Raw genomic sequence first — 7,904 nt, 5'->3', positions numbered from 1 at the left:
ATCGAGGCAAAGAACACAATAGTAACAGCGCTTGATCTTCATCATCGATCTTCACATCAATATTTTCAAGATCAAGAATCAGCTTGTTGAACATATCCAACTGCTCAGCCAACACTTTGTCTTCAATCATCTTGAATTAATACAAAGCTTGCTTCAGGTAGAGTCGATTTACCAGCGATTTGGTCATATACAAACTTTCAAGTTTCACCCATAACCCTGATGCCGTCGTGTCCTTTGATACCTGCCGGAGAACCTTATCACCAAGGCTCAACAAAATTGCGCTGTGTGCTTTCTCAATCATATTCGTCTTCTCCGCTGCCGTCAATTCTGCATTCATGGCTGTCTCTCCCTTCAACGCTTCCAAACAACCTTGCTGAACCAGTAGGGCTTTCATCTTCAAGCGCCACAGACCGAAATCATTCACTCCGGTGAACTTTTCAATCTCATACTTTGTTGAAGGCATCTTCTCCATGCTCACCGCACCAATTTGTTGTGAATTCAATGCCACGAACAAAGTATAAAATAAGGGAAGAATAAAGGACAAGAAAGAAGAGGAACACAAGATTGGTTATAACTGCTATTCTTTTACTTTCTCTTAAAACAAGATTACAAGTTTACACGAATAACAAATAACCTCTCTCACTCCAAATTAGGATTTGCAGCTTAGCAATGATGAGAGACTAGTATGCTATTTATAATAAAACCTAACATACTAACTAATGGGCTTTTTTCCACGAGGCCCATTACACAAGCCAACTTAATAAACAAGCTAACTTAACAAATTAGGATTTAAACACTAAAACCTAATTTAACATGCTAACAACCCTAGCATCTTCGACACAAGCATGTGAACAACCTTCGACTTCATGCTTAATCCTGTCGAACCAAGAAGCTACCCTTCGACCATACTAGAGTTCGATCCAATATCTCACAAAATCCTACTAAGTGCTAATAATTTTTGTGTTAGCTTAGTCCATACAAAATTATATTATGGTTTTAAATAGGGTCCGCTACTGGACAATGGAATTGGTCTTCTTAATTAATGGACAATATAATTGATCTTCTTGAATTAGTCTAATATTATAAGGTGTATTGTACATTGGATGCATTACATGATACATCTATTTAACTCAACTAACTCATCTCCCATTCTCACCCATAATAAACTACGGGGTGCAGTTACCGTGCATAGATAAAAATCTATGCACCGTACATAGATTATTATGGACCCTTGGATTATTGGATCAAATTCTAGACATCAATACTCACCACTCAATACTCAATACTCACCACTCAATACTCAATACTCACCACTCAATATTCAATACTCAATATTGGATTAAAAACATGATCCAATGACTTATGTAGGCTTATGCATGGTGCATAAGGAAAATCCTTATGCATATTAGTCAAAACTATAAACTACGCATATATGAAAATAGTTTACAGTCTATTTGCAATCAATACTAACAGAAACAATCGGTGTAGAAACAATTTTTTTATTTATTTACATTTTTTTAATCTCTATAGCCTATATAGAAACAATCGGTGTAGAAACAATACCGTGTCATTTTTATGGATAGAGAGATCTATTTTATTTTTTTAAAAAAAACATTTCATGTTCGTACGTGATTTCAAATTTTGAATATATATCGCCGCCACCTTAAAGTTGCGTAATTTATAGGGAAGCCCTAAAAAATTAATATACATAGTTACCAATTGATTATTTAATTATTGTGAGAGACTCCGTACACTATTTACAAATAACTACTTGTTTGCATTAAAAAAAATCAATTAACAAAAAAGGCCAATGAAGACTTTTGCTTAGCTTTTAATTATATTAAAAAGACTAATAATTAACTTGTGTCTAAAATACGAAGGTAAACTCATGCATCTGTCGGTGATCTTACTTGTGGTGCAATTTGTTAGAGATCTTTTAGTTATTTTATTATGATTTTAGATTTTAGTGTTTGTAACTTGTAAGCTTTTGATTTTTGTTGTTGATGACATTTTATTTCTTCCTATTTGCGTAGACTTTGTGCTGATAAATAGTTTAGTTGATTCTTTCAAAAAAGTTACAGCTATTACATATAAATCTTATTTGAAAAATAATTCGTTCATTAAATTATAGAATATCAAAATTACATTGAAAAAAAAATCTCTATTTTTTTTTATAAGCAAAGAGAATTCATTAAAGCGAACACAAAGGATATTCAACCCTAAAAAAGAAAGAAATTAAAAAAAGAAAAAGCTAACAACAACTAAATTAAGCGGACACAATCTAATCGATTAATAAACCAATCATTTTTACTAGATTCAAAAGGTCCTTTGGATCTAGTCCCATGCCACTCTCATTAAATAGGTTTAAGAATTTATAATTTCATTCTCATCTAAAAGACCTCCTCTAAAGAAGATATTATTTATAGTTAACCAAACACACTAAGTAATAGAAAACCAACAAATTTTCTTCTTGATCCTTCCTTTGAAGAAGTTTCTAAGTTTCAACAAATGGTCTAAAGGCGAAACAAAAGGGGGTATCCCAAAGATCCTGATCTAATCCAGAATAAACTACCAAACACAGGATGTAACGGAACATAAGAGATAAACATGAAAATGATATTCTTCAGGACCTAAACAAAGGGGACATACAAGGTTGTGAGGTACTCTAAGAACCCTTCGTTTAACAAGCTCATCCATAGTCGGCAGCCTATTAAAGAGGAGCCTCCAAGCAAAAACTTGAATGTTGCTAGGCACACTTGAATTCCAAATAACCATCAGAACACGTGACAAGAGAGTATCCATATGAGAACATGCTAAAGAGATAAAAGCCAGCCTTGAGTAAGCCGATTTAACAAAAAAAAACCTAGTATCACGCCACGAAGTGAAAGAATATGATGAAACAGGATTTGGATACACGTTAAGGAGAATGCTAAGAAGAGCTTCCCATTCATGCCTGAATGCATCCAAAAGTTGTGAAGAATTAATTCCCAAATTCCATCTCCAAGTGCCATTTTTCCAAGACTCCGAAGTAGCAACAATGGGCCTATTGTCATGAATAGACTAAAAAGTTTAGGAAATAACACATTTGTTGTGAAAATGGTGCCCAGAAAACAAATTATGATCGATTTTTCTTTATCAGCAAGAAAACTTCAAAGTGAGAAAAGAGAGAAGAGATAAGAGAAAGACTATTCAAAGTGGTATAAAACCCTGAGTTCTTGATTCAATCACACATTAGGGAACAATGTTTACAATTGAATTTCATTTTCTCCTCTAATCAGGAATATAGGGAAACAAGGACTAATATGCTATTTATAAGAAAATTAAACCTCATCTTTCGACTAACATACTAAACAATTGGGCTAACAGACTGACCCAATTTCACATGCTAATAACCTAGCATATTTTGACACCTACACTAGCTCTTCGACTTCCACAGAGTTTGCTACAGCAACTTATAAGCCATAAGCTACAAATCCCCACCTTGGAACAGACTCTGAACCACGAAACCAACTAGTTGTTATCATTATACTCTGAACCACGAAACCAACTAGTTGTTATCATTATCAGCTGTATACAGTTGAAAAACTTGCAACTTGGAAAATCTTGGTGATCATATAAACATCATTGTCATCATTCGAAATCCACTTGGACTTCTTCATGCTCGATTATCTCTCTGACAAAATGTAGCCTCACATCGATGTGCTTGGTTCGCTCACGATAGGCTGAATTCTTCGACATATGGATTGCACTTTAGAAGTCACATTTAAAAGTGATTGCTTGACCTTGAAGTTTAAGCTCCTTAGCAAAACTTTCAAGCCACAATGCTTATTTCACAACTTTAGTGAAGGAAATATATTCTGCTTCAGTGGTTGATAAGGCAACAACCTTCTGAAGTGTTGCTTTCCAACTGATTGTTGTGCCAAACATAGTGAACACATATTCATAAATAGATTGTCTGGAATTCATACAACCTACATAATCAAAGTCGGCAAATCTTTCGATTTTTACTTTGCTATCATCACCTTAAGCTCCAACATAAATCATGACTTTGCTCAAAGACCTATTTATGTACCTTAGAATCCACTTCAATGATTTCCGGTGCGCCTTTCTAGGGCTGTCAATGTACCTGCTTATAAGGCTCACTGCATATGCTATGTTTGGCCTAGTACAAACCATAACATACATCAAAGAACCTACTATGATAGCACATGGTATGATATTCATATATACTTTTTTGACCTCATTACTTGGACACTTAGTTATACTTCGCTTGAATTGAAAATTTGTCGGAGTCATAACAAGCTTTGAATTCAACATACTAAACATGTCGAGAATCTTTCGTAGGTATGTCTCTTGAGATAAGAATAATCTCGACATTTTCTATCTCTCCGGATGTCAATCCAAAGGATTTTGGAGGCAGTACCAAGATCCTTCATCTTGAATTCCTTCGAGTTCTACCTTTACCCTAAATACTTCTTCGACAATGTCGGTGGCTGTGAGGATATCATCCACATAAAGCAACAAAATCACAAGTGAAATATAAAGTAAACACAATGGTCGAACTAACTTCTAGTGAAACCTATGGGTGCCATGAACCTATCAAACCTCATATTCCATTGCCTAAGAGATTTCTTCAGGCCATATAATGACATATTCAGTTTGCACACATAATCCTCCTTTCCCTTTCGTTATATCCTTCAGGTTGCTTCATGAAGATTGTTTCATCTTGATCATTATACAAAAAGCATTCTTCAGATCCTTCTGTTCCAGTTCTAGGTCAAGCTTTTCCACCATAACAACCAACATTCGAATGGACCCGTGCTTCACAACAGGAGAGAACACATCATTGGAGTTGACTCATTCTTTCTGAGTGAACTCCCTAGCGACCAATCTTTCCTTGTATCTCTTCGGCACGACTCCTTCAAGTCATTCCTTCACCTTAAAGATCCAGTTACAACTGACTAATTTGGCATCTACGAAAGTAATAATTTTATCCTCTTTCTCATTTCTATAAATAATACCATGAATGTAAAATAAGAAACATGTTGGCTTCATCTTATTTATGTAATTATGATCCTAATGAGAAATCTAGAGAAAATGTTTATCACATTAACATCAAAGGATCCAAAAAGATTTGGGTACATAAGGTCAAAAAGTCAAGTTGTGATGCATATATAGTTGATAACTCAAAATAAAAATGTTAAGTTGATAGTGGTTGTTCAAATAATATGAGTGAAGAAATAAACATTTTCCCTTATTTTACTCCTAAAAGAGGATGAGTTTCTTCATATAGCTTAGTAACAACAAAAGTAAAACTGTTGGTTCAGGTACTATTGATAAGAACCTTAAACTTACTATTGAACTATTTTCAAATTTTCAAGTTTATAACACAATTTACTTAGTAATGAGTAAGTTGTGTGACAAAGCTAAAATATTATTTTATAATTCTTCTATATTTATGATATTTAAATCTCTGAAATAAAATATAAATTTTTACTCTAAAATTTTCAAAATGACCATGACTATAAAAGAATTCATAAATACTACCTTTATTGAACTAACCTTACATCTGTGGTAGAGGTAGAATTCTTTTTTTTTTTGTGTGTGCAGATAGTCTAAAAAAAGGTTTCCTAGAAAATAAAGATAAGGAAAAGAACAAAAAGGAAGTTAATTCAACTTGATGGTAAAGTTGTGGATTGTATCTTCAATGGCTATCAAAGAGGTAGGAAGGTTTATAAGCTTTTATGTCCCGTTAAAGGAATAAGATTAAAGATCATTGGGTGAGTACCAGTAATAGTGAGGGATATTGTACCATCTCAAAGGGATAATTACGTAAGCTTTGGATGGTATGTTTTGAATGTGACTAAAGATTGCAAAACTCAAAAAAAGAGATCTCTTGGGAGGTATTTAAAAGCATCTAGAGTCAAAGATGGTTGAAGAACCATTCTTGTTGGCTTGTTAGACTGTTAATGAAGAATAAAATGGTTGAAATTAGGTGGCAAGATCAAGGTTCAAGCGTGGTTTGAACTTGATAAAAGTTGTTAATAGACGTTGAATTACCAGAGAGCAACAAGGTGGCTTATGAGGATATTGGAATCACCATGGTTTCAAGTCAAGGTGGAGATTGTTGAAGTATGTCTTAAAATCTTAAGTGGTGAAGAGAAAAGAAACATGTTTAGATATTGCATAAATAAAAAACCAGCCTGGAGGGGGGACGACAATGAGCACCAGTCATTGGGCTTGTCTGATTCATATATAGAGAGAGAGTTGGAGAGATTAGAAAACACTTGGATAGAAAATAGGGTTTGTTGTAACTCATTTGTAATCTTTTGTAACAACTTTTGAAAGTATAATGAATTAGAGAGCTGGTATCTTCTCCAGAGTAGACCGTTTGATTTAACTGAGTAAACAAGTTTTTGTGTTTCTTGTTATTATTTTATCTTCATTTGCCAAGTTAAATTGTTGATTTATTGCATAATTTTTTTACTGAATGTCATTTATTTTGGTTGTCATTATTCTTTATCCTCACACACTAAATTTATTTATGTGATTGAACCTTTCAATTTTACAACAACTACAAAACAATTTTCAAATGATTTTCCCCATTAGAGTTATTCTAAATATCTCCATGCTTCATGCTTTATGTTTATGATTTATGTTTAGTGAATGAGACATTAATATTTAAACTGGGCTTCATCAGGATTCAATTTACCGTATCCTTGAAAGTTGGACTGTTGGTGAAAGCTTGAATCTTAAGAGTGTGGTTAAGTTGCATTTCACTAGGGGGAGATTGTTGCATGTCCCTAACACACGCATGGGAGCACTCCTAATATGGTTATTTTGTTGCTTGTTGATTGCTTTTGTTTATTGAGTCTCCCACATGGTTGTAAATCTCTGAATCAAGGTTAGAATCAATTCGTTATTTGTTTTAGCATGCATAAATCAATGTTTATATTTGAACTTGATCATGATGCTTTTAGTAAATTGCATGAGTCATTGGAATCAAAACTATATGTGTTTTTGATTCAAGTTAGGTGCAAAGAAAAATCTCAAAGTACTTTTAAAACCATGAAAAATTGAGATTTTGTGTGTTTGATTCGAATCAATCAGATCAAGCACACATTATGATTCGAATCAAATAGAACAGAGGCAAACCGAGATTTTTTAACACTTTGATTTGAATTAGAGTTTACAGTTGATTCGAATAAGGCTCCTCCTGGTCACCTCTTCTTGAATTGACTTTACACCTGATTCGAATCATATCATTTTTCAACATTTTCCATTAAGGCCTGTAGTAGTTGATTCGAATCAGGATTTGTACATGATTCAAATCAAGGGGTCTTTGATTTGAAACAAACTTTATTCTTGGTTCGAATCAAGCGTGAAATGAGTAAAAAATGATTTTTTTTTATTCCACTTCACATGCTCATTTGACTCAAACCATGTGTTGTTCTTGATTCAAATCTAACTAAATTTTACCCCTCATTTTTGTGCTTAATCTCAAGCAAATATAAAACCCTTTTGTCAACATGTTTCAAGTAATGAATCTCATAATCATTTTGTGATTTTATGTGAAATCAACTTCCTCTCACTTTTTAAAAGATCAAATCCCTTGCATATGAATTTTTTTCTTCAACTTTTGTTTTGATTTCAGATCTTGATAAAGAGAGATCTATGATTGATTGGGGGAAGACGATGTCTTGAAACTAATCGTTCTTGAAGATTGGGTAAAGATTTACAAATTTTTGCAAGATTGAGGAGTCGTCATTGGTGCTGACAAATTCAAGTGAAAAAAGGAGGTTATTCTCTCCAACTAGCTTTGGTAGTGTTTGTGTGGAAGACTACGAATAAGGTGGAGTTCTTCTCAAATCTTTGGATAATTCATTGCTTAGGGAATCAGTAGG

Source organism: Vicia villosa, unplaced genomic scaffold, assembly GCF_029867415.1.
Source record: "Vicia villosa cultivar HV-30 ecotype Madison, WI unplaced genomic scaffold, Vvil1.0 ctg.001512F_1_1, whole genome shotgun sequence".
In the NCBI taxonomy this organism is placed as follows: Eukaryota; Viridiplantae; Streptophyta; class Magnoliopsida; order Fabales; family Fabaceae; genus Vicia; species Vicia villosa.
This window is presented reverse-complemented; position numbering follows the sequence as displayed.